General features: G+C 44.1%; 1 protein-coding gene across 1 annotated transcript in view; it reads right to left on the bottom strand.

Moving 5' to 3' along the window:
• The window catches only part of nr3c2 (nuclear receptor subfamily 3, group C, member 2), an 80,031-nt gene that overhangs the window by 49,988 nt on the left and 4,724 nt on the right, over positions 1-25,319 (bottom strand). The window lies entirely within an intron of this gene.

Genomic DNA, 25,319 nt, shown 5'->3' with positions numbered 1-25,319 from the left:
CACTAATTCTTTTTTTCTCTTTCTCTCCATGTCTGAGTATCTCTTTTTCTCTCTGCCCAGCCCATCTCATCTCTCTGTAACTCTGTCCAGCCAGCCTGACCCCTCCCCCCTGCACGGACTCACAGAGTTTAAAAATAAAATTCTGCCAACACAACCTTGACTCAGGTGAGTCGCTCTTAAAACTCGAGCCCGTCGATGCATTTTTAATAAGGTGAAACGTTTGCATTGTGTGTGTGTGTGTGAGAGAGAGACAGAGAGAGAGAGAGCGCTGCCCTTCCCTGGACGCACGTGTCACCTTGGGTGAGCCATTTTCAGGTGATGTCTGCACTGTACCACCACTCTGAATTTGAGCTTGGCTCTGAAGCCCCACCCCCTAATCCATCCTTGGCCACTCAGACAGCAGCTACCTGACCAATCACAGGGCAGTAATTAAAAACTATGGCAAACTTAACTTGAAACATATTTCCTTATATATGCATCACTGGTATGAGCTTCATTAAATTACTCGAGTCACATTTTCTCGTGAATTTTCAACTTTATCTGATTTATGAATTTAGCCACAAAATGAACTTAAAATCTGCTAAGTCTCTGAAAAGCCAGACACATAAGCCAATGGCAACAGGTCTGTCACATCAGCAAGAAAGGAGAATCTGTGTGTGTGTGTGTGTGTGTGAGAGAGAGAGAGAGAGAGAGAGAAAGAGAGAGTGTTTGACTGTGTGTCTAAAAGTTCTCTTAAAATCAGGAAATGCTTTCAATAACAGTGAGTTGCTATGGTAATTAAACTAAATAAAGTCTTAGTCTGCTATATGAAAACTCTAATATCACTTTCCTGTTTTATTAAAAACTGTCCCCTTAATCCTGTAACACTGCTCTGTTTAAAAAAAAAAGAAAGAAAGAAAGAAAAACCCTCTTATCCTTCCATCTGCTACATGCGGTGCCTCTCACAGACGGGGCAGGGGGGTGTATAGGGGTAATATCTCACATTGTCCTTTATAGACAGTTCTATTTGCTCACTGACACACTGTCAATATTTGACGGTGGCATTTGACTGCAGAGAGAAATGATTCATAAAACTGGAGCGGGTTAGCAGACTCTTAAGTACTGATCCCGTTTGTGTGTGTGTGTGTGTGTGTGAGGGCTCTTAGTGTTCAGTATTCAGTCTGGCTGGATATGGCAGGTTGAGAAATATGAAGCGTTTTTGTAATGTGCCGCACAGCTTCTCTCTCAGTGTGAACGCCAAAAAAACTGAGTGTGTGTGAGAGAGGGAGCACAGGAGGATGGGGCAGGAGGCAGGTTACATAACTCAGAGAGGGAGAGAGAGGAGGGGGGGTGGAGAGAGAGAGAGAGAGAGAGAGAGAGAGAGAAAAGAGAGAGGGAGGGAGAGAGAGAGACAGAAAAGAGAGAGGGAGGGAGAGAGAGAGGATGCAACATTCACAGACTGGTCTGTATCAGAAGCTCTTTCTCTCCGTCCAGTCCAGTCAGATATTTATTCTCATCACATCTCTCTCTCCCTTATAACAAATCCTACTGCGGGAGGCCCAGCCAGGCCTCCAGTGGCCCCAGGTTCAAATCCAGCCACGTCCCACAGAAAGAATATACCCAGAAAAACACAGAGCGCTGCCTGGCTTTTTCCATTCCTCGAAAACAACACTGTCAGATCTCGCTTGAATCTCAGGTACACACTGAGGCTTATTGTTAAAGGTGTGTTAATGTGTTCCCATTAAAGAAAATACGCAACTTCCTCGATTTTCCCTCATAAATATTTAGATTCAGAGATGACAGCTTTATATTTGGGAGAGTGCTCTGTGTGTGTGTGTGTGTGTGTGTGTGTGTCTTTGCTTTAGCAGGGGACAGAGAAAATAAAGCTGAAGTGATTTTCACAGTGGAGACCAGTTTAAGGATTTACACATGTTCCACTGCTGCCACATAGTCAGCCCCGGTGTTAAAAAAAAAAAAAGAAAAGAAAAGAAAAAAGAAGAAGAGGAAAGAAAGAAAAAGAAAAATCAGAAAAAATCAGGAGGAGGGGAGAGAAACGAAGGTTTAGGGAGTGTGCCAGCTCCCGATCTGATAGAGAGACTTCCTAAAAATAGCCCGCCTTCAGTTTACACGTCCAGTCCATTCTGTTTCCTTTCCTGGCTTTTTAATTACTTTGTGCGGATACTGATTTTTTTTTTCCCTCACGAGACCAGACTACGAAGGCTTAAAAATGAGAGAATACGAAGAACTTATTCACCTAACGATACATTTTGTTTTAGGGAAAGGCAAGGAGGAGTTGTTTGTGGCGGTGTGGTTTATTTGATCGTTTATTGCATCTTGTCCTGAAATCTCCTTTCACTTTTTTATCATGCATTTTTATCGATGCACATCAAATGTAGCGAAGACAAGAGAAATGGTAATGTCGTACTCACAACCAGCTCTTATGCGCTTCCACACACGCACACCGCGTATAGTCCCTGCGCGGTTAAAAGCGCTTATATCAACAAAGCTTCGGTGACGTGTTGCGAGCTTTACTTTAGCGCATTTCATTTTGTCACGGGAGCTCGCCCGTCGTCGGGCGACTTTTATAGGAAGGGTTGTCAAAGCTTCATGATGCAGAGTGGGGCCACGGGTCTCAAAAGAAAAAAAAAAGTTGTCCAAACTCGCACACATGCGCGTGTTGACTAACACCGGCGCAGAGAAGAAGCGGTACTGCCCGTTTTGGAGAACGTTCACCACCGTTAGTCTCTTGGGAACCTCGCGTGTGAAACGTTGGCCCTTTCATAAATATGAAGTCAGACTGACTCTCTCTCTCTCTCTCTCTCGCTCCTGCTCTTGCTTAATCTGTTATATTTGGCTCGCGCCACCCCGCTCCCCACGGGGCATTTTCCCTATACCGTGTGTGAAAACCGCGGTGAGGCAAAGTCGTGTAAGCAGTCTGACCACGAGTGTCTGCGTCCGAACTCAAGTCAGCCTCGAGAGACTTTTACTGCGTTTAAACATCCCAGGATGCCATGGTTAAAGGATGTACTCACGGCTGTCTCATTGTCCTGAATGACTCACACACACACACACACACACAAACGCTGGCTAGACGGACGAGATAAAAATATTTCAGGTACCTGAGCAAGAACTTGCAAAATATTTCAGAGAGGAAATATTCGTTTTATTCGTATTTCAGACACTGAATGAAGCAGACTCCAGACTCTGCTCTGCTTATCCACTTAACTATGAAACTGTTTGTAAAAGGAAGACAAATAGGGGACCAAGAAAATAAACAACAAATATGTATTTAGTTCATTTTCAAATTTGTTTATTTACCCCCCCCCCCCCCCTCCTCCCCATGCAAATCTTCTTGTAAATCAAAACCTATATAGTTGAAATCCTAACTGTGCCTAACTGATGGAGAGATTTTGGCTCGAAATATATTTTCACACCTCAGTTCCCGCTCTCGTCCCTTCCCTTCAGTATCAGTTTATCCACTTTGACCATAAAAACCCTCGTAAAATGGCCTATTGTTGCGCAACTGTGTCCCCCCCCCCCCCCCCCCCCCCCCCCCGCAGAAGGCCGTTTCCGAAAGCCGTTCTCCCGCACTCATTTTCCCTTTTACCTCCGCTGCTATGGTTTCCTCCTCTCCGTGGTGACCTCTGACAAAACCAAGGTCATCCGTCTGCTATTCTAGTAAATGCTCATTTTCCCTCTTTTTTCTTTTCTTTTTTTTCCTTTTTTTTTTTAATGTTTCCTCCGTCCACTTCTCCTTTTCCTTCCTCTAAATCCAGCCCTCCACTTCAATCTCTCTCTTTCTCTCTCTCTCTCTTTCTTTATCCCTCCCTCACTCTCTCTCTCTCTCTTTCTCTTTCTTTATCCCTCCCTCCCTCACTCACTCTCTCTCTCTCCCTCCCTCTCTCTCTCTCCCTCCCCTCCATTCCCCCATCCTACCTATACCTCCCTCTCTGTCCTCTCTCTATACTACTCCCTCATTCTCTCTCTATACTACTCCCTCGTTCTCTCTCTCCATACTACTCCCTCGTTCTCTCTCTCTATACTACTCCCTCATTCTCTCTCTCTCGACACTACTCCCTCATTCTCTCTCTCTCCACACTACTCCCTCATTCTCTCTCTCTATACTACTCCCTCATTCTCTCTCTATACTACTCCCTCATTCTCTCTCTCTACACTACTCCCTCGTTCTCTCTCTCTCTACACTACTCCCTCATTCTCTCTCTCTATACTACTCCCTCATTCTCTCTCTATACTACTCCCTCATTCTCTCTCTCGACACTACTCCCTCATTCTCTCTCTCTCCACACTACTCCCTCATTCTCTCTCTATACTACTCCCTCGTTCTCTCTCTCTCTCTACACTACTCCCTCATTCTCTCTCTACACTACTCCCTCATTCTCTCTCTCTATACTACTCCCTCGTTCTCTCTCTCTCTACACTACTCCCTCGTTCTCTCTCTCTATACTACTCCCTCATTCTCTCTCTCTATACTACTCCCTCATTCTCTCTCTATACTACTCCCTCATTCTCTCTCTCTACACTACTCCCTCGTTCTCTCTCTCTCTACACTACTCCCTCATTCTCTCTCTCTATACTACTCCCTCATTCTCTCTCTCTCCACACTACTCCCTCGTTCTCTCTCTCTCTACACTACTCCCTCATTCTCTCTCTCTACACTACTCCCTCATTCTCTGTCTCTATACTACTCCCTCGTTCTCTCTCTCTATACTACTCCCTCATTCTCTCTCTCTCTATACTACTCCCTCATTCTCTCTCTCTCTACACTACTCCCTCATTCTCTCTCTCCCCACACTACTCCCTCATTCTCTCTCTCTATACTACTCCCTCGTTCTCTCTCTCTCTCTACACTACTCCCTCATTCTCTCTCTCTATACTACTCCCTCATTCTCTGTCTCCACACTACTCCCTCATTCTCTCTCTCTATACTATTCCCTCATTCTCTCTCTATACTACTCCCTCGTTCTCTCTCTCTCTACACTACTCCCTCATTCTCTCTCTCTATACTACTCCCTCATTCTCTGTCTCCACACTACTCCCTCATTCTCTCTCTCTATACTACTCCCTCATTCTCTCTCTCTATACTACTCCCTCATTCTCTGTCTCTATACTACTCCCTCATTCTCTCTCTCTCTACACTACTCCCTCATTCTCTCTCTCTATACTACTCCCTCATTCTCTCTCTATACTACTCCCTCATTCTCTCTCTCTCTATACTACTCCCTCATTCTCTCTCTCTCTACACTACTCCCTCATTCTCTGTCTCTATACTACTCCCTCATTCTCTCTCTATACTACTCCCTTGTTCTCTCTCTCTATACTACTCCCTCATTCTCTCTCTACACTACTCCCTCATTCTCTCTCTACACTACTCCCTCATTCTCTCTCTATACTACTCCCTCATTCTCTCTCTATACTACTCCCTCGTTCTCTCTCTGTATATTACTCCCTCATTCTCTCTCTCTATACTACTCCCTCGTTCTCTGTGTCCTCCCTCACTCCCACTCCCTCTCTGCTGACCAGCTCTGACAGGTCAAAGGTGACGTCCTCGGTGCAGACCGGAGCACTGTTTCACAGAGTCTGGGCATTTCTGCACGTGTCAAGGCCCCAGCAATGTCTCGATGTAACTTTGAAAAACAAAACAAAAAACACTTCCAAACAAGTGGAAACGCCATAATACTGCAGAATCACAGCCGTGAGATTTGCTGTTCCTCTAAGCCATGTTTTCCTGTCACTGTCTGAAGGGTTAGAGGAAATTCCAGCTGTGACGGCAGTTAACTCACACCAGCCAAACGTAAATGTGAGCATTTACTACAGATAATTATTATTAATAAATCTAAAAATATCCATTTGGCTACCAGGACTGTAAGTCTGCTCACACTGACACACACACACACACACACACATACACACACACACACACACACACACATTCTCTCTGTAAGCGGAGAGAAAACAGTTATTAATCTGTTTCAAATGCATTTGGCTCTTACATACAGCTCAGCTCCCACTCATATGCAGTAACTGTTCCAACACAGAAACTGCATGGAGAGGCAGAGAGGGTGCTGATGTTTTAAAAGTGGGTTCCTCACGGGGTATCACGTCCTTGTAACCTTCCTGTGTACACAGACGTTGTAAACTCACATCCACATACACACTCAACAGCATCTTCCCAGACTTACTGAAGGGAGAAACTGCCGACTAATTACGACACGGTCTCTGATTTACAGCTGTTCTCTTCTCCTTCTGCTCCAGTGACAGCGCTGTGTTAAAACCATACCGCTCTGGAGAATCGAGGGCCAGTGAAGAGGACAGGAGAGTCGCCGCAGTGCAACACCTCAGCCTCCTTCAGATGACGCTTCAGGTAACTCTCACAAGGTCAGCTCTTAATGGCTTTCATTCTAGCTCTGCTGGACTGCAAACTCTCTACTCTCTCTCTCTCTCTCTCTCTCTCCTGCATGCCACTCTGTGACTGTCTGTAGAAACCCTGGGCCGTGTTATAGGATTACTGGCTAATCTGCAAACAAACTGAATAAGAGATTATGCACAAGATCAGAGGGTCATTCCCATGTTTCATCAATCCTGGCCCATACACGCAACAATATTCCCATGATCCATCAGTCCCGGCACATACACGCAACAATATTCCCATGATCCATCAGTCCTGGCCCATACACGCAACAATATTCCCATGATCCATCAAAAAGGCTGCAGACAGCGTGAGGTGGGGTCGGTTGCTGATAACACACCAAAAAATGTTTACACACGTGATTCGATAACATCTGTTTGCACGTGAGTTCACTCGCCTCAGTAAGTGTGGTAGAACTATCAATCATTTCACATGCATTTCTCATGTCATCCTTATCCATGCTTATATCAGCAAAATTATAATGATGTCATTTCACCGATATCACCGATGTTTTTTGGTTAAGATGAGTCACTGGACGTCCCACCACATGCTTACATAAATCGCTCCGCCCCTTGGCTCGTTCGGAATACCGGAGCGCTCTAGGTTATGGAGAGGGAAAGGATTTGGAATGCTAATGTACCACTCGGAACAGATGGGGGGTGTTCGTAATCCACCGGCTCTTCAGGTCTCCAGAGGTCGTCTCACAATCACAACTCTCCAGATCTTAATAAAGAGATGATACAACTTACCCACCCCCTTCCCCGGTTTCCACCAATCAGGGCTGATTATTGTGGTATTGGATTAACACTGCTGGTGAGTTACTGGCTGGTGTTGTGCTGAGTCTGTGTGTGAGCTGGTCTAGCCAAACAGACAGTGTTATGCAGGGCTAGCATTAACGCTACTCATTCAGCATTAAAATTAGCCATGTGCTGTTAGGAACTATATTTGGAATCCATCTAGATGGTAGATACTTTTAGGGGTATGTGTGTGGGTGTGTGTGGGTGTGTGTGTCTGTGTGTGTGTGCGAGTGTGTGTACGTGTGAGTGTGTTTTATGCGAGGCATTCCTTCAGGCTGGTTGTGGAATGATCAGGCCTCGTAGCCCAGATTATAACATAACACATATCTGAACTGTGTCTAATCTCTGCATGATCTGCTCAGGCAGGGTAATCTACACAAACAGTGGGAGAAACACAAGCCCTCTCATGTGACCAAAAACTCCGCTTAGCCCACACGTTGCCGCTGCTCCTGCTCCTCCACCAGCAGGTTCCTGTTCACAAGGAGAGCCAATGAAATATGACTTAGGAAAGTGTAGAGCACCAGCACACAGACTCTCTCTGCTCTGACTGCACTAGGTTTTCTAGGTCAAGTGAACACACACACTGAAGGCAGCAAAGTCTACCTTTATACAAGCAGAGAGAGAGAGAGAAAATAACAACAAGACTCGGAGTTCGAATAGGAAAGAGAGGGAGTAAGAGCACAATGAAGAGTTAGAATAGGAGAGAGAGAGAGAGAGAGAGAGAGAGAGACTGAGGGGGAAGTGAAAGAGAGAGAAAGAGAATGGGACAATGCCAACAGTGAAACTTTTCTCAAAAGCACAGGAGTTGTGAGCGAACCAGTTTTGACAAACATTGACTGTAGCCTGATACGGAGCTTAAACCACGTCGCGCTGAAAATAAAATTATATATATATATATAAAAAAAGTGCAAACTCAGGAGATCCAGACATAGAATTACAAAAAAAAAATATCACTTTGTGTAATTGACTCGTCAACAGGATTTTCTGACAAAAAAAAAAAAAAAACACCACAGCGTCACTCAAATATTCTTGTCCATCTTTCTCTTTTTTCCTCTCTCTCTCTCTCTCTCTCTCTCTCTCTCTCTCCTGTCTATTTTTCCTCTCTGTCTTTCCTTCCAAAGCCCTCATAGCAGCCCCAGGGATTTAGAAGCTTAAATGTCAGTTCCATTAGATCAGTGTCAGTTGCATTAAGCAGTCTAAGCACCGGTATAAAAGACTATATAGGCCAATGAGTGGGCTCTCCTTCAATCCAATTACAATACATGGGAATCTCAAGGATTTGACTGTATATTCCTTTATACCATTTACCAAACAATGGACCCTGGGAGCAAAGGACACAGAGAGAAAGAAAGAAAGAAAGAAAGGAGGAAAGGAGAAAAAAAAATATGTGGAAAGCTATTTGTGTGGGCCCCTCCAATTCACCAAGTGGTGTTGGTATTATGAAACAGCCGGCATTTCTGCTCTGTACAGACATGTAAGAGACTGCAGGTGAATTTACAGAAACTCTCTCTCTCTCTCTCTCTCTCTCTCTCTCACACACACACACACACGCACACACACGCACACACACACACAAATGAACACACACACACATACACACACACACACACACACATGAACACGCACACACACATGAACACACACACACACACACACACACTGTATTGCATTCAAACTCTGTCTGCTGCTAATTGTTCCTTCAGAAGCATTGTCTCTATTGTGTGAGTGAGTAAACCACTGACATGAGTCAGAATGGGTGAAGACACAGACAAAACAACGACAGCGATTCAATGCCGCGACCACACGGCGATTTTTGAATTTGACCCTCTTTCCACATCTCTTCAGAGGCGTAGGGCCCCCCCGCGAATCCTTCCACCTCTCGCTGGTGAGCGTTTGTCTGACAGCCCATTTGCCAATAGCCAGGAAAGAGTGAAGCCTTTGCCTGCACACCACACACTGTCTGTCCCTGCATCTGCACTCACTGAGCACGCCCAGGAAATCTTCCCTCCACTTCTGCCAGTTTAAGGGAGCCTGGCTTTACAACAGAGAAGGTGTCTAAATCAAACGCCAGAGAAACACACCATCCTTCTGTCTGTCACTCCGCCAAGACAGACAGACAGACTCCTCACATCCACTTCCATTCAGCTCCCAATTATTTGTGTCTCTCTATACTGTATACAGGAAATTATTTGTACACAGGTTGGTTTGTAAACAGGAAAAAAAGCATAAACAACACAGTTTGTATCTGTGGGAAAATTTAAATTATCAGTGCAATTTTAGGAGGATTAAAAGAAGGTTTTTTGTTTTTTTTTTCTGATTGGCGCAGGAAAACAAATATCCCTGTACGTATATGGATTTATTTGTAAACACATGCCAGCAAAATAGAGAAAACTGTCTTAAACCGCATGAAGAGAACACGTATGACATTACAAAGTGCCAGCTAACATGTTACACAGAAAGAAAGAAAGAAAGAAAGAAAGAAAGAAAGAAAGAAAGAAAGAAAGAAAGAATACTGCAAGGGAAGAGAGACTCAGCATACATTTCATCTACCATATTTCAGAAAAAAAGTTTGAGCAACTCTGCTAATCTGCTAATCTAATCCAGACTATTTTCAATTTGGGTGAGAAACATGAACGGCAAGATTGGTAAAATTACACAGTCAACACCCCCCCTCCTCCTCCTCCTCCTTTTTTTTTTTTTTCTTTTTCTTTTTTTTCCCCCCACTCACTTAAGACAAACATCACTAGCTCTTCTCTCCTCTCCTCGGTGTGTGGAGCTGAAGTGGTCACTGTATCTATATATAGTGGTGGGAGAAGGATGCTTTCCTCCGCAGAGCCAGGTCACTGAGGGAGAACAGCGTCTGGAGTTTGGCTAGTGTGGAACGCCAGCGATCAGGATTAAGCTTCTGTTTACATTATAACTGGCATTTATAGTAAGACTGTCTAAGACTTCTGACCCCTGCTCCTCTCTCCAGTCTCTGTGTTTACCTGTCTCCTCAACCTCTCTCTCTCTCTCTCTCTCTCTCTCCCTCTCTCTCTCTCTAACTATCTATCTCTGTCTCTCTTTCTCTCTCTCTCTCTCTCTCCCTAACTATCTATCTCTCTCTCTCTCTCTCTCTCTCCCACTAACTATCTCTCTCTCTCTTTCTCTCTCTCTCTCTCTCTCTCTCTCTAACTATCTATCTCTCTCTCTCTCTCTCTCTCTCTAACTATCTATCTCTCTCTCTCTCTAACTATCTATCTCTCTCTCTCTCCCTCTATCTCTCTCTCTCTCTCTCTCTCTCCCACAAGCACATACACATGCACAAACATATGCACTATCATCATCATAACTAGTAAAAAAAAAGAACAGTTTGACGGTGTTTGTTTTTGCTACAGTGCTGGAGGACAGAAAACATACGCATAATCACATGTTAGAGAAAATGAACTTACTCTCTTTGAAATGCTGCCTGAGGGGACACACTGTAATTCATATGAGTACAAGTAAAGGAAGGGAAACTACAACAGGGAATCTAAAGTACTCTGTACACTATTTTTGTCGTCTGCCTAAATGTTCCTGTGAAACAGGCTAATAAATCAACACGGTTCTTCCCATTAAAGATTCCAGTATAGTGTTAAGGCTGCCTTGAAGTCCAACGGACATTTTTCATTACATGGTCGAAGTGGGGGGGGGGGGGAATTTGGGGGGGGGTTGGTGAAGCGAATTCAACATCCAGGTTATCGTCAACCTCCCTGGGAGTGGACCAGTGTCCTTGCCCAGTCGTCTGGTTAAAACTGTCGGGATTACCGTCCCTTTCCCTTAGCCAATGAGGAGCGCTCTCTTTTTCCTCGTCCTTTGCCTCTGTATACATTTTCACCGTGTGGTTTGACTGACAAACCGTTCTTCATTCCTGAGGATGACTGGGCTACCGCAGCCAGCTCCTATTCTCACTGGACACACGCAGTAATAACGTAATTACAGGGTCACCATCCGGGTGAAATGCAAGCCTGGCCCCTCTTTTTTTTTCCTTTCTTTTTTTTTTGGTTGAAAAGCCAATTACCTCTCTAGCCTGCCATGAGGTTGGCCCACCAGAGCAGCACAGCGTCTGTTCCAACAGAGCGCCATCGAACTTCCAAACGACCTCTATGTCAACCAGCAAGTCGGCCTGACTGACTCTCTGTCTCTCAATAAAAAAAAAGTAAAAAAAAAAAATAACAAAAAAACCCCCCAGCCAAATTCACAACAGAGGGCTGTTAAAAATACCAAAAAAAGAAAAAAGCTACTGTACCTTCAGGCAGAAATACCTCTGTCAAAAATAAAGACGTTAGAGCAGGCAGTGAAGTAAAAGCAATGCTTGTTTCTGACAGAGCTTTGTCATATGAAAACAGCTGAGCTATGAGCAGTGTTAAATTAACTCTACTCAGTGTTAATTTAACTCGACAGAGTGTTAGCTGTTGAGTATTCAAAGACTGCTGCTCTGAAAGTTTTCAAAAATAGCACTCTCCAGCATTTGAAAAATAAAATGACTCCAAAAGGAACTCCCAGTAAATTGCCGGTAAATGTGACTCTTGCAGACTTGCTCTCTGGGACTTGTTTTGTCTCTCTTCACCCAGAGAACAGCCTCTTAATGAATTAAAAGTCTCCTTTTTCTGCAGTTATGCATCTGTCATCTCTTCCTCAATAGCCAAGTTGTTTGACATTTCTGTCAAACACAGATCCATGTGTCTCCATATCTACAGAAAACCACAATTCTGCCCTGTCCACAGGAAACAGTGGGGAATCACTCGCATTGTGAGACAAACAGATGTTGGCTAGAAACACACACACACATACACAAAAAAAAAAAAAAAAACATGGAATGAGATGTTGTGCCCAGAGCCAGCCCAGCATTGGGGAGGGCGAGAGGAAATTATCGCACGCTGAGATCTGACTCTAATTTTCAAGGGTTTTTTTGTTTTTGTTTTTTTGGATTTTTAGGGTTAACACAAGCGGAGGTTTCAGGCTCAAACCGAAAGCCAAACTGCCAAAAAAAAAAAAAAAAAAACCCCAGCAAGATTCTTAAGAGTTCTGAACACTGTACACGGAGGTATTTAACACTCCCAGCCCCTCCCGCGTGATTCCGACATCGCGTTCTCCTTTTCAGCATCGACAAGGTCCCCGTGGGATCTTGTCACGCATCCCAACTCATGCAGGATCGTTCACGCCCAGGGGGTGAAACCCAACTCCCCTAACACAACCAGTGACTCAGCATTTCCACTCCTCTTTTCTGGCTCTTCTCTCCCACCCTCTCCTTTTCTCTCTCCCTCTCTCTCACAGTGGTCATAGCGGGCTAAAGGAGGACACCGCTTTTGGCAAGGACATTTTTTGCAACGCAACACCCTTGCTCAGCCCTTAATGAGAGAAATGCCCGGACGGGAGCCGGATTCATGCCCTCTGTTGCCCTTTTTGGGGGGGTTAGGCACGACCCCCCCCCCCCCCTCCCCCCCACGCCCTCAGAGATCTGTCGTTTGCCCTGCCTGGTATTCACTGCGATGCCATGCGCAATCCGTAGAGGAACTTCAGGGAGGACAGAATGGCACTAACACCCTTCCTCCTCTCCTCCTCCTCTTCCTCTTCCTTTGGCACCTGGCTCTCACTGTCACTTTTTACTTTCCCCGATTTCATCCCGTTTTTTTTTTTTTCAAAAGAAACATCACGACACAGGTTCACACTTCCTTGCGTTGGGACATGTTTCGCTACAAGCCGAAATAAACAAGCTTCTTTCTGACACTTTTTTAAAAAAAAAAAAAAAGATTTTTTCTGTTCATTTTTTTTTATGCCCGCAATTTCCAAAGTGAAACCTCTTAAACAAACCACATCCTGGGCATGATTAATGGCATGGGGGAAAGACCTCTGATTTATTAAAATGAACAGAGCCGCCTCGGGAAAGCGGTGAGAATGCTCTCCGGCGTGTCTGTCCGCAGAAGGAGACCTCACTCACGATCCCCGGCGCTCCAGACTGAGAGGAGGAAGCAACTGACCCGCTAGTATTTTTAGACTCCAACACTGGCCCCGACATTGACTTCATTATTTGATAGGCAAACGTGACATATTGGGTCGTGCTGCGAATTTGTTTGGCTTTGACGCTGCAACTCTGACTTCCAACTGTCTTGGCATATTGAAGCATAAACAAGGGATGTGTGCTTTTTTTACTGAACACTGTGCGTTAATAATTCTACCCATAAAAACAAAGCTGAACATTAGCAAGGCCTTTCACTATACAGGCTGTTAGCATCAGGCTGTGTCAAAACACCAGTCTAACATGTTTCTGTGTTGAAGTCACATGCAAGCCTAGTATAGAAAGCTTGCAATTTGGACATGTGAAACTCAATTGTTGGAGCTGGGTTAAATCAATTTAAGCCTGTTAAACACACAGGTCATAGATTAACCCAATTTGTGCGTCAGTTCTGAAACAGTCACGTGTCGGCAGTTTCTGACACACTTTCGGCTGACTGGTTTGCCCGGTCAGTCTTCCACCTCGCAACCTGTGCTAAACAATTAGAGTTTGCTCTCAGTATGGAAAGCGTGGAGCTAAAATAGTCTCTGTGTTTCCATTGTGAGAGCCACTGGATCACACAGAGGGCCATTAAGGTTTCAGGCTCACCGAAATGCTACCTGTGTTTAGATATGTATGTGTTCCTTATGCATACAGTAGTGTGTATGTGTGTGTGTGTGTGTGTTTTAAAATACATATAGGTATTAACTAGAGTTTCACATGTGTAAGTGTTTCATGCGTCTACTTGAGTATGTTCCATATGGATGTTTACGATTGTTTATTATCATTCACGTATGTGCGAGAGCTTATGAGAATGCGCAAGTGTTTCGCATGTGAGTGTGCAAGTGTTCTATGCATTCACGCGCCAAGACAGCTCATGTGCCCAAGTTGAACATGAACCCTATCACTGCCCCCCCCACACACACACACTCCCTCACTCCCCCATCGGATCTGTTTCCTCTGGGCTTGCTGTGGGTCGCAGCAGGAATCTTGTCATGTGAGTGTCGGTTCACACAGAGCCGGGTGGCCCTACGCGCTCACTGCGCAAGTTGCGCAAGGCCCCGCGAATTACACCGGGGCCCCGCCTCCCCCTCCCATGTCAAAGCGGGTGCCAATGTGCCAATGTTTACAACCTCAATGAAAGGATGGAGCAGAACTATCCTTGTAGTCACGAAAAGAGAAAAAAGAAAAGAAAAAAACGCCGTGAGAGTGAATTGTGGGACCAGCGATCAGGTAAACTCCTGTTCTCTCCTCTCCAAGTTTGATGTCAGCAAATAACAGTAACGTTAAGTTGATGTGCTAGCTTCCAGTGCACCTCTCTCTAGTCTGTCTGTCTTGCTAACCTAGTTGCTTGCTTGCCAGCCACTTCCAAGGCTGTGTTTTGTGACTCAGCAACGGGCAGCGGTGTTTATAGACTGCAGCTCGGAAAAGACGACCGCGCCGCGCGTGAACATGCGTTCGTGTGCGCCTGCGCGAAATGAAACTTGCGCTTTCCATCAGCAACCTCTGTGGAGACCAGTCCAGGACAACATATGGGTGTGATGGCACTCCTCAAAGGCCTAAATCATTTTAAAACAAGACGATGATTATCTAGTCTCTCGGTCACGGTTTAGTTACAACTCTGGACTCATGCAAGATGGAAAGCAGTGGATTGACATTGACTATTGATTAAATGTTGAATTTAAAATGTTGATTAGCTGGACGTACTGGGCAATATGGATGCACATCTTTCAGTAAATAATAACCTATCAAGTATTCAGCCAAGCTTTAGTATATATAGAGTTTTATAGTTGAAAACGTATTAAAGGAAATCTGGGCGAGCGAGTTTGAATGGGCCTGACGCAGTGGCAGTGGCAAATGGTTTACATTGCTCGCGGGTAAGGTAGGAGGAAGTTAGCCAAATTTTTGCTTAGGCCCCCAGGGAGGTCAGGACCGGCTCTGCACATGACAGTGTTCTGTGCGTTTGATGAATGAGTTGTTGCGTCCGTGGCACGAGCCCCCGAATCAGGTTAACCTTGCGTGGGAAAAACTCAAGTGGAATTAGAGAACATTAGGAGGCTATTCACCTTATTTCGACGCTGCCACAGTACGATCGTTCTGATTTAAGCGGGCATCTCGTTTAGTACTATGTACAGACAGAGTATCGGCAGCGTGTGGCCGATTTGAATGTGACTGCCGGGTTGCTAAGTGACACGGCCGTCGTCAGTGTAGCTAAACTTCTTTAGCCTGATACAGCAGAAAAAAAGGCGCGCGTAACAGAGAAACGCTTGTGAACGTAACGAGTCTGGATGGAACGCTAGGCATCTCAAACCCGCTAGTAACAACTGGGAAAGACATCCTCTTGCCAAGTACTGCTTCACACATGTGCGCAGTGCATGAATTGGACGCAGTTCAAAACTGGGATTTTGGAGTGGACGTTAAGAAAAGGAAACACATAAGTCATGGGAGCTCTTCTGTCATGTTGCATGAATCAACTGGTTTTATTATAAGGAAGGTCGGGTTTGCTGCGGTTTTGCCATGGCAACCGCACTTTCAGTTCGTTTTGGAGGACGCCTAATGAACATTAGCATGGATCCGACCCGACAGTTGAGTCGACTGGACTCACATGGGTGCCTCTGCCGAAAATAAATAAATAAATAAATAAAATCTCTTTTCTTTTCTTTTCTTTTTTTTTTTTTTTTAAATGGAAGTAGGTCATAAGGTATAAGAGAGGGGTGAGCAGCTTTGCTCGAACAGAGGGATGTCGAAGCCATTTGTCCTGTGCTCCGTTTTTAGACCTTTTTTGTTTTTTTTAAACTTAGGCACGGCTTTATCTGAATAAGTTTATTCCAACCTATGATGAGAATAATACTCTGCCAGTTCAATGGATGAAATATGCGAAGGATTCGATCAAGCCGTAACAAATCAAATTATCACTCCAGATGTGCGCTGTACTTACGCCATGAGTACGGATTAAGCACTCATTTGCATTATCAAGGCTTTTACAGTACGGGGGAGTTTTTAAAAAAATCAAAACAACGTGCTGTTTCTCAGGTTTTTAAAAAAAAAAATTACATTTTTGGAATAAACTAGGTTAAGTGTTGTTTTTCTGCAAATGATGTGTGGATATTACGCACAGGGTCTAAGGACTGAAACACTTAGCCTACTTCATTAAAAATTCCACCATGACAGAGACACTCTCGTGATAAAGTCACTACACACTTGGACAAAGCATGTTATTGTGAGTGAGTCCTGCAGAAAGGGAAAGAGAAAAAAAAGTAGCTACTTTTGAAGCATCACTCTGTTTCCAATATATCTCATTTTCCCCTCAAAGTTGTGGTCGAAAGCAAGGAAAAAAAAAAAAAAAACTTGATCCAGCATCTCTCTCCAATCCCCTTTGTTATCTGCAGTTAAACAGATAGGGTGTGTGTGTGTGTGTGTGTGTGTGTGTGTGTGTGTGTATCTATAAAGTTCTACACCACATAAAAGTGATTTTTTTTTTAATGGTCACAGACTGACTAAAACACTGCCTGCCTATCAGATTAGGACACAGAGAGAGAGAGAGAGAGAGAGTGTGTGTGTGTGTGTGTTTAAGAGAGTGATAGAGAGAGTAAGAAGAGGAGTATGTAGAGACAGACGACTGTTAACGCCATCAGAAGCAGACAGAGAGAGAGAGAGAGAGAGGGTGAATAGGGATCAGTGCGGTAGTTAGGCACGGGGCAGTGACATACAGCCTACACACTCCACTCTGAGAGGCCTCCTGATAACTAACTCTCCACGCGCATACACACAGACCCACAGAGAGAAACCCCAGTGAACCATATAAATGCTATGCTGTCACAGATCACATGACTTTGGTTTCCATAGTGATCAATTCAGTATCTTTTCATACATACATACATACATACGTACATCAAGACTGAAGCGAACATAATAGTGTTTCGATTAATCTGAGACAGTTGTCTCCTCAGTTGTCATAGGGTGTAACATGTGGTCAAAATGACCACAGGCATACACCATATGACATGCCTAACTCTAAACTGTTGCTATGGCATTTTGGAGAAGTTATGTACTGTGAGTATATGCATATAGATATATACATATATAGAGTTATAAATGAAATATATAGAGTTATAAATGAACTTTTCCTGTTCTGATGCCAGGATAGTTGGCACAAATCCTCTTAAGTCCTGTCAGTATGACCAGTAATACGCAGAGACTGTCAGTAAACAAACATGACAGTTTTACCAGTTAGTGAACTGGCATCTTCTCATTATGCCGCTGGGCTAATGCCACAATAATTTACCTCAGCCACACACACACACACACACACACACAAGTAGTTGCTTTATTTTGTGATGGATCCAGTTAGCTTCCTGCTGAGGTATCCTCTTTAAAGCGTGTGTTTGCGATTACTCTGTCGATGTGTAAATATGATATAGTGCGTTTTTTTCCCGAGCTGTCATCTGACACCGGGAAGAGTCGTTTTTTCTTTCTTTCTTTTTTCTTTTTTTTTTTTCTCAGTGTGTCATTAACTGTCTCCAGCACATTGTGTAATTGATTTGTGACCAGACAGTCCCATAGCTCTTGTCACGGATAAATAAGAGCCTTTTTTTTCTTCTGGAGGTAATGGGTGTAAACTCCCAAAAAACCCCATTGGTCTCCTGTTTGTTTCCCAGACATCAGGGCACAGAAAGAGAGCGAGGGAGGGGGGGAGAGGGGGGGGGGGGCCCAGTGCACTTTCTAAGTCACTTTTAATGCTGTTCCATGGGCCATTTTAAAAGATTTAGTGGTCCAGACGAACGGCAAGTCCTGTGTTTGTGAGTTTTAGTGCGTGTGTGTGATGTAAAATAGTGTTTGGAAAGTTTGCATGTCTTCAAGTCTTTACCCCCCCTCCCTGCACCCGAACCAACCCCCACCCCCCCTCTCCTTAATGGAGCCAAAGGAGCTTAACCTACTTTGCAAATAGCCCATGTGGAAGAATTAACATTTTTCGAGGTGTTTTCATTAATGACATCCATTTCCGTCAGTGTCAATGACTAAGACAGCACACTGCCAGGTTTTTTCTACCCCCAGTCGTACTGCAACACGTTTAACACACACACACACACACACACACACACACAACCGTTCAGCACAAACACTTGAGCACCATCCAGTTAAACATGACCAATCACGTTGCTCTGTGTTTGTTCAATCATGCATATCCAACTGCAGGAAATAATCCAAGGACGATGTGGTGAGAAATGTGTCGCCATTGATTATGACACGTCAGATTGCATTTCTAATCTTTAATCTCAATCTACTGACGGTAACAAGAGAGTTCATGTCGGGAGAGTTTTGTCAGAGGACAGGAATGAACGCCATGGAAACTCTGTCATTCCTGGGTTGTCATTCTCTCAAAAAGCCCAAACAATGTCCTTTCATTATTTTTACAGGTCGTGCTTTTCGTTTAATGACACAGGCAAACAAGTACCACTCAACACACACACACACACGTGCGCGCGCACCCACACATGCACACATGCAATATTACCCTATTAAAAACACGTAATAAGTAAGGGCAAATGTAGATAAAATGTAAACGTCAAACTGTCTAGACAGAAGTTTAACGCCATCACCAAGTTTCCATAAAGAATCAAAACAAAACATAAAGTGGGGTGTAGAGTGATATAGTGTCTGTGTGTGTGTGTGTTTGGTGATGAAAAAGGTGAACGGGTAGGGGCGGTCTTATCAGTTGCTGGTGCTCTTACTGTCAGGCAGAGATACAGTGTCCTGAGCAGCAGAGTGGAAATTTGGCTTCGTATCACCAAACAGTGTTTGAGGAAGAGGTTCATATGAGGACACCCATCCTAATCCAGCAGCCTGAGCGAACAGTACCTACACGCTAATTACTGTCTGTGTGAGTGTGAGTGTGAGTGGGTGTGTTTTGTAGACAGAGACAACCGTAGCCGTCTTTAGTAAAAAGTGGCTATGATTCGGAAACCTCACGTCTGTAACGTTAATGCGTCAAGTCCAATAATGTGACTCATTTCTTCAGGAGGTGGAAAGAAGTTATTTGTCCTTCCTGGCATTAACCTACCTATACTTTTCCTAGACACTGTAAACCTGAGGATATTATGATAACCCCACAAAATTTAAGGCTCTAAGCCTAAAATGGTAAATAAAAGAACTTAGCTTCATGTTGGTGATCTGTATCGTTTAATTTTAGTGTAAGTGGAATGAAGGCCAAGTACCTTTTAAAGTCTCAGTGTGTGTTTGTATCATCTATGGAGATGCATAGACCCTCTCAGGGAATCACCTTAACGGGGGCAGTATTGCTCCCGGTCCAACAGGTGTGTGGTGTGTGAGTGTGTGTATTTGCATATGCACTCTCTTGAGTCACCTTCCCCCACCAACCACACACACACACACACACACACACACACTTTTCGATCTAACAGTCTTAGGCAAGGTGCAGTGGTGGACCCTGCGTATGTCCCATCAGGCACTGAGGCGACGATCAGGCGGGCCAGATTTTAATTGGACATCAGTACCCAGCAGCGGCTAGATTAATCAAATCAATGCCGTCCATTCATTTTGCAGAAGAACATACAATTAAAGGCTTATTAGTGCTCTCTCGAGACCGTGCCCTTTCTGTCTGGCCCAGGAACATTGAGAATTGGCCAAGCTCCAGCGGAGAGAGCTCTCTTCCCGCTGAGTCTGGGCCTCGCCCGCATGGTCTCTTCCTCCGTCCCTGCTGGCCCCATTACCCATGCCGAACCCAGCCGGTCCTCACGCAGAACCAAGTCGGCCCATGCAGGCTTTCAGATTATAGCGCTGTACAGGAGAGAGCAGCTCCACACCAACACCTGGACTCAATCCTACTCCTACTAATGTTGATTTTTCCAGTGCAAAATTTCCTGGAGTCGCGCGCAGAGTTGGATTGGGGGAGGTTAGTGAGGGGGTTACCGGGGTTACTGGGGTTACGGAGTTACCGTGTTTGGGGGGGGGGGGGGGGGTAGATATCTGCCATATTCCTACGGGCAGATATGGTTTTGGGTTTGATGAAAACGTTAAAATACGTGGTTTATGATGAAGACACAACAGACATACAACAGCCACTTCAGATCAGGATCAATTTTATATCGAAATACGTAGTCATGTGTGTTATAAACTGAACTAAAACTTATTCGGTAAAATGAATTTCACTAAAACACTGCAATACTTATGTAATCTCATAACAGCTGTGTGTTTTCCACTGTTAAGCATTTCCTGGCCCCGCCCCTTTAATCCCCGTCCAACCTGAGCATGAGAAGGTAACACAGTCAGAACTAACAAGTCCTAATCCCCAGACCTGCCCTTAATGCCGAACACAATAGCACTCATTTGCTTTAACCCGTCTGTAAAGCATGCTGAGATAGCTACAACAACGCAGTCAGCTGCAAAAAACAAAACAGAAAAAACAAACAAACAAAAAAAAACCTAACACTGATCAGACAGTCACACAAACACACATATATATATATATATATATATATATATATATATATATATATAAAACTCTAAACTTGCTAACACTGCGAGTAAAGCCCTTAAATCATTTAAAAACTGAATCAAATTACGACACAGCATATTTACCAGTGTCATTTTCCAGAGTAAAACATTCACTGGAGTTGCACAGGGTAAATTTCAGAGTTACTTTACATCTGGGCTGGCTTTGAGCGTTGTCATCGTTTTATTTACTCTGTTAAGTGTGGGCAGCATAAAAAAACTCTTAAGAGTTAATTTTACACTGGTCAGATTTTCTCCTTCTCATCTGCTGTAATGTGAAGAGAGGGATGTTTTTTCGAAGTTTCGAAGCAGAAGCTGAGCAGTAGACAAGCCCTACAGGAGCCATAACAAACTTTAAGATTTACACACTTCACTGTGTTTCTGACTCAGCCCAGGCAAGTAAAGTAAGCTCTGGGAATAAACCGCGACCCACTGGCTCATCCACCCCATAGACAGGTCATTTAGTCATCATGTTGCATTTCACCGTCTGTTTGCTATGTGACCTGGTTACGGTTTGCACGAAAAAAAAAAAGATCACTATGAAAACAGCCATGGAAGCGAATAAACATTTTCTGTGGGTTTTTGTTGTTGTTGTTGTTGTTGTTGTTGTTTTCTCTCCAGTACAATCTTTGCTACACAGACCAAAATCCTAAACAGAGGAACCAAACTACAGTATAGGCGTTTCTGTTCAGCACAGCATTAGTGTCACAAAGCGAGCGGGAAATCTTTTCACGACTCGGAGGCTTGGCCACTCGCCCCTTCTCTCTTCAGAGTAAACACACATCCTTAAAGACAATTACCGAATTACAGAGATTCTCTCCCTCATTCCTCCATTCTCTCTCTCTTTTTTCCATCCAGCTCTTCAGAGTCAGGGTTAAAAAGCTTTCATGCAGAGTAATCCTGGCTCCTCCAACGAGCAAGATTAAGAGCATGCACCCCCCCCCCCCCCCCCCCCCCCCCCCCCCCCCCGAAATACCACCATTTTAACCAAACAATTTGTCATTTCAGTACTTCTGCATTGCTAAGAATGTTATCATACTTCTTTTTATAACTATTGTTTAGAAATCTAAACAAAGTTTCTTTAAACAGATTTTAAAAAGGACAGATTTAATTTGTTTCACCTGTCCTAACAGGCACTCTGTACCACAATCCAATATTTTCATTTCTCTCTCTCTCTCTCTCTCTCTCTCTCTCTCTCGCTTCCTGTGAAGTTCTGTTCATTTTTTTTCAGGCGATTATGTAACATCTGAATGATTCAATAATAGTTTGGGTATAATGTAGATACACAGAGCTGGGCAGACACCAGAGGGTGATGAACTTAATGACCCATGGAGAAATTGAGGGGGAGGGTGTGTGATGGAGAGAGAGGAGAGAAAGACAGATGGAAAAGAGAGAATGAAGCAAAGGTACAGAAAGCACAGAAATAGAGAGTAAAAGAAAAAGAGAGAGAGAATGTGTTTATATGCGTGTGTGTGTGTGTGTGTGTGTGTGTGGCTATGTGTGTGTGTGTGAGAGAGAGAGAGAGAGAGAGAGAGAGAGAGAAGCTGTCTGTGTGTGTGTGTGTGGCTATGTGTGTGTGGCTATGTGTGTGTGTGTGAGAGAGAGAGAAGCTGTCTGTGTGTGTGTGTGTGTGTGTGTGTGTGTGGCTATGTGTGTGTGTGCGTGTGAGAGAGAGAGAGAGAGAAGCTGTCTGTGTGTGTGTGTGTGTGTGGCTATGTGTGTGTGTGTGAGAGAGAGAGAGAGAAGCTGTCTGCGTGTGTGTGTTTGTAAGAGTTGTAGTGCTAAAAGGCAGAGCTCACAGGCTTGCATGGCAGTTAGCCACACATCCACTGTCTGTTATGGAAGCTGACATCAGGGCTAAGCTGGATCTCATTAGCTTCAGACAGGCTGTGATCCGGTCTGCAATGCTCTGGCTTCAGCCCTGATGGGTCAGCTTCAAGGTAACAACGAATCATATCTCTCTCGCTCTCTCTCTCTCTCTCTCTCTCTCTCTCGCTCTCTCTCTCTTTTTCCATGGCTTGTTATCCCCTTTCTCACACCTCTGTCCCCTACTCTTCCACCTCCATTATCTATCCAATTCATTTCCAATGCACCAGCCATCAGTTTTAAAACCAAAGAACTAAGAGTTCAGGGGGAAAAAAAACAATCAAGTTTATTACACGTAATAGCCAGAGGCGAATTATTCTTTCTAAACTGAGCTTAAAAAAAAAAAAAAAAAAGCTTTTGATCTGAATGTTTGTTTAGAATCAAACTCTAGGACAACAATTGTGGTTTTTGGTCTTCTTTTAATTTGCTAGGTTCACTTGGGGTAAAGCATTTAACACGGGGGGGCGGGGGGGTGTAAGAAAAATGGGTTACGTCTAAGTAATCAAACTTGATTTAACCCATGAAGGGTGTGAGTCCATACAAAGTTAAAGGCATTTAAAAGGCAGCCTCACTGGGGTGTGCAAAAAGTCAACTATTTGCAGTAAATGTAGTTACCAGGGCTGTGTAGATTTCACCCGCTGATGGCTCTGTGTCGTTAGTTACAGTAGACAACCATTGTTCAAATGTGGAGAATCTTCAGTGTGTTCTCAGTGCTGAAGACATTTACTTAAACGGACGTCAAGCTACAGCACGTAAGATCATCAGCGAAACCAACTCCCACAGAAAAAAAACCCCACAAAAGATCTTTCTTTTTCTTTCTTTCTTTTTAAATTACTTGTTGTTCACTGTAGAGGTTAAACGACACAAAGGAGTAAAATTACATAAGCATTAGCGACAGATATGTGTTTTATTACACGTGGACCGATTCCAGACCAGGGGAGAGGGAAGATAAGGTGCAGCTAATTTGAACTCATTGACTCCGGTCTCATCTGCCCATGCCGGCAGCGGCGTCAGCCTCTTGCCGAACAACAAAGCTCTGATTTACTCTAAAGCCGAGGTCATTAACCTACTTTATCCGGCGTAGACGACTTGGTAATGCTCGTTTTGATTCGAGTGACCGAATAATTGTTTTGACGGACGTCGGGAAATTTGGGCACAGAAAATCATTAGGTAAACCATTCACGGTCGGTGCAACCGTAATGGCTGGAAAAGTCTAATTGCCTGGGAGTGCGGACCCGATCCCCAAGAGAGGGCCGCATGAGTTTCTCCCCCTCTTGGACAAACATCTAACTCTTATCATGGTTTCGTAAGTCATTGGGAGATATGCTCGACTGTATTGTTTTGAGTTTCCTGTGCTGTCAAGCCATAAAAGTGTGATGCGAGACAGGCTCGCTCTGCCTTTGTTTATGGCTCTGACGATCACCGACAAACATTTTATTAGAGGTTGGTTGTGATAAAAACAGCTAGAGAAAGTCGGGGGAGAGACAAGAAATGCATCATAAGGGTGACTGTGGTATCCAAAATACGGTCTGTTATCTTTTGATTTTACTGTAAACATACCCCCTAAATACCCCCACCCCCCACCCCCCGAACAAACCACCTCCATTCCACTCCACTCCCCCCCCCCCAGCCCCCACACTACCCTCCTTCCTCTGCCCGATGGTTACGTAACACAATCACATCGTTTCAGGGTTGCGGCCCAGTTTCACTGCAGTTTATGGCTGCACAGTTTTATTTTATTTGTCTTGGACTCTAATGCAGGGTTTTGTAACTTCTCACGCAGCTGAAAGCAGATCGAACCACCGGTTGAAAATAACAACAACAAAAACAACAAATTCTAGAAAAGAAAGAGAGAAAGAAAGAAAGAAAGAAAGAAAGAAAGAAAAGTCCGAGCTGGAAGTTGCTGCCGGTTCCGTGAGGGCCCCGTGTGAAGAATGCAATGGTTCTCTTTGGGATCACTGTTTGTTTAAGTTCGGGAAGGTGCGGGGGGTGGGGGGTCCCGCCTTAATCCTACTGTTTATTCTATTGTTTCTTTGGCGATGAGGGAAACACGTGACACCTCATAAATTATTTAGAGAGCTGTTGGCGATTGGCAGGACTTTATACAAAAAAAAAAAATGCGTTACACAAAGTCTTTGAAAAGTCTATTTTGATAACAACACAATTATTTGTGTATGTGTGTGAGAGAGAGAGAGAGAGAGAGAGAGAGAGAGAGAGACAGTGAGACAGAAAGAGCGAGTACTGTGTACGAGTTGTGTTTGTGAGTTTATGAGCGCGCACACACACACTCATACACAGAGTCCTGATAAGAGAAAAACTTTGCCTTCCAGTTACAGTAGGACACAAGCCAGTATTTGCTTTGTGATTTTGTAATCATAGGCTTGTGTGAAACTTAACAATAATCTGGACGTCTTCCCATGACTCTCTGAGACAACACCCGCTCCTAGCCCTCTCAACCTACAATTACTGCTCTCTTTCTTTTTTAAACCCCTCTTTCTGCATGTCCAGCACATTTTCATTCATACAGCACTGCTAACATCACTGCCTCACGGAGGGGCCTAACACGCTAAAAGTTTAATAACAGCCGACATATTGGATGCATTGTACCCATATTACAGAGCAGCTGAAAGCAGCCTGGCCTCCAGCCCTAAGGAACACAAATCAAACAAGTTCTCTAATAATAAAAGGCTTTAAACTGATGTTTAACCAAGATGGTATGTGATAA

This window comes from Chanos chanos, chromosome 11 (genome assembly GCF_902362185.1).
Source record: "Chanos chanos chromosome 11, fChaCha1.1, whole genome shotgun sequence".
Lineage (NCBI taxonomy): Eukaryota > Metazoa > Chordata > Actinopteri > Gonorynchiformes > Chanidae > Chanos > Chanos chanos.
This window is presented reverse-complemented; position numbering and strand designations above follow the sequence as displayed.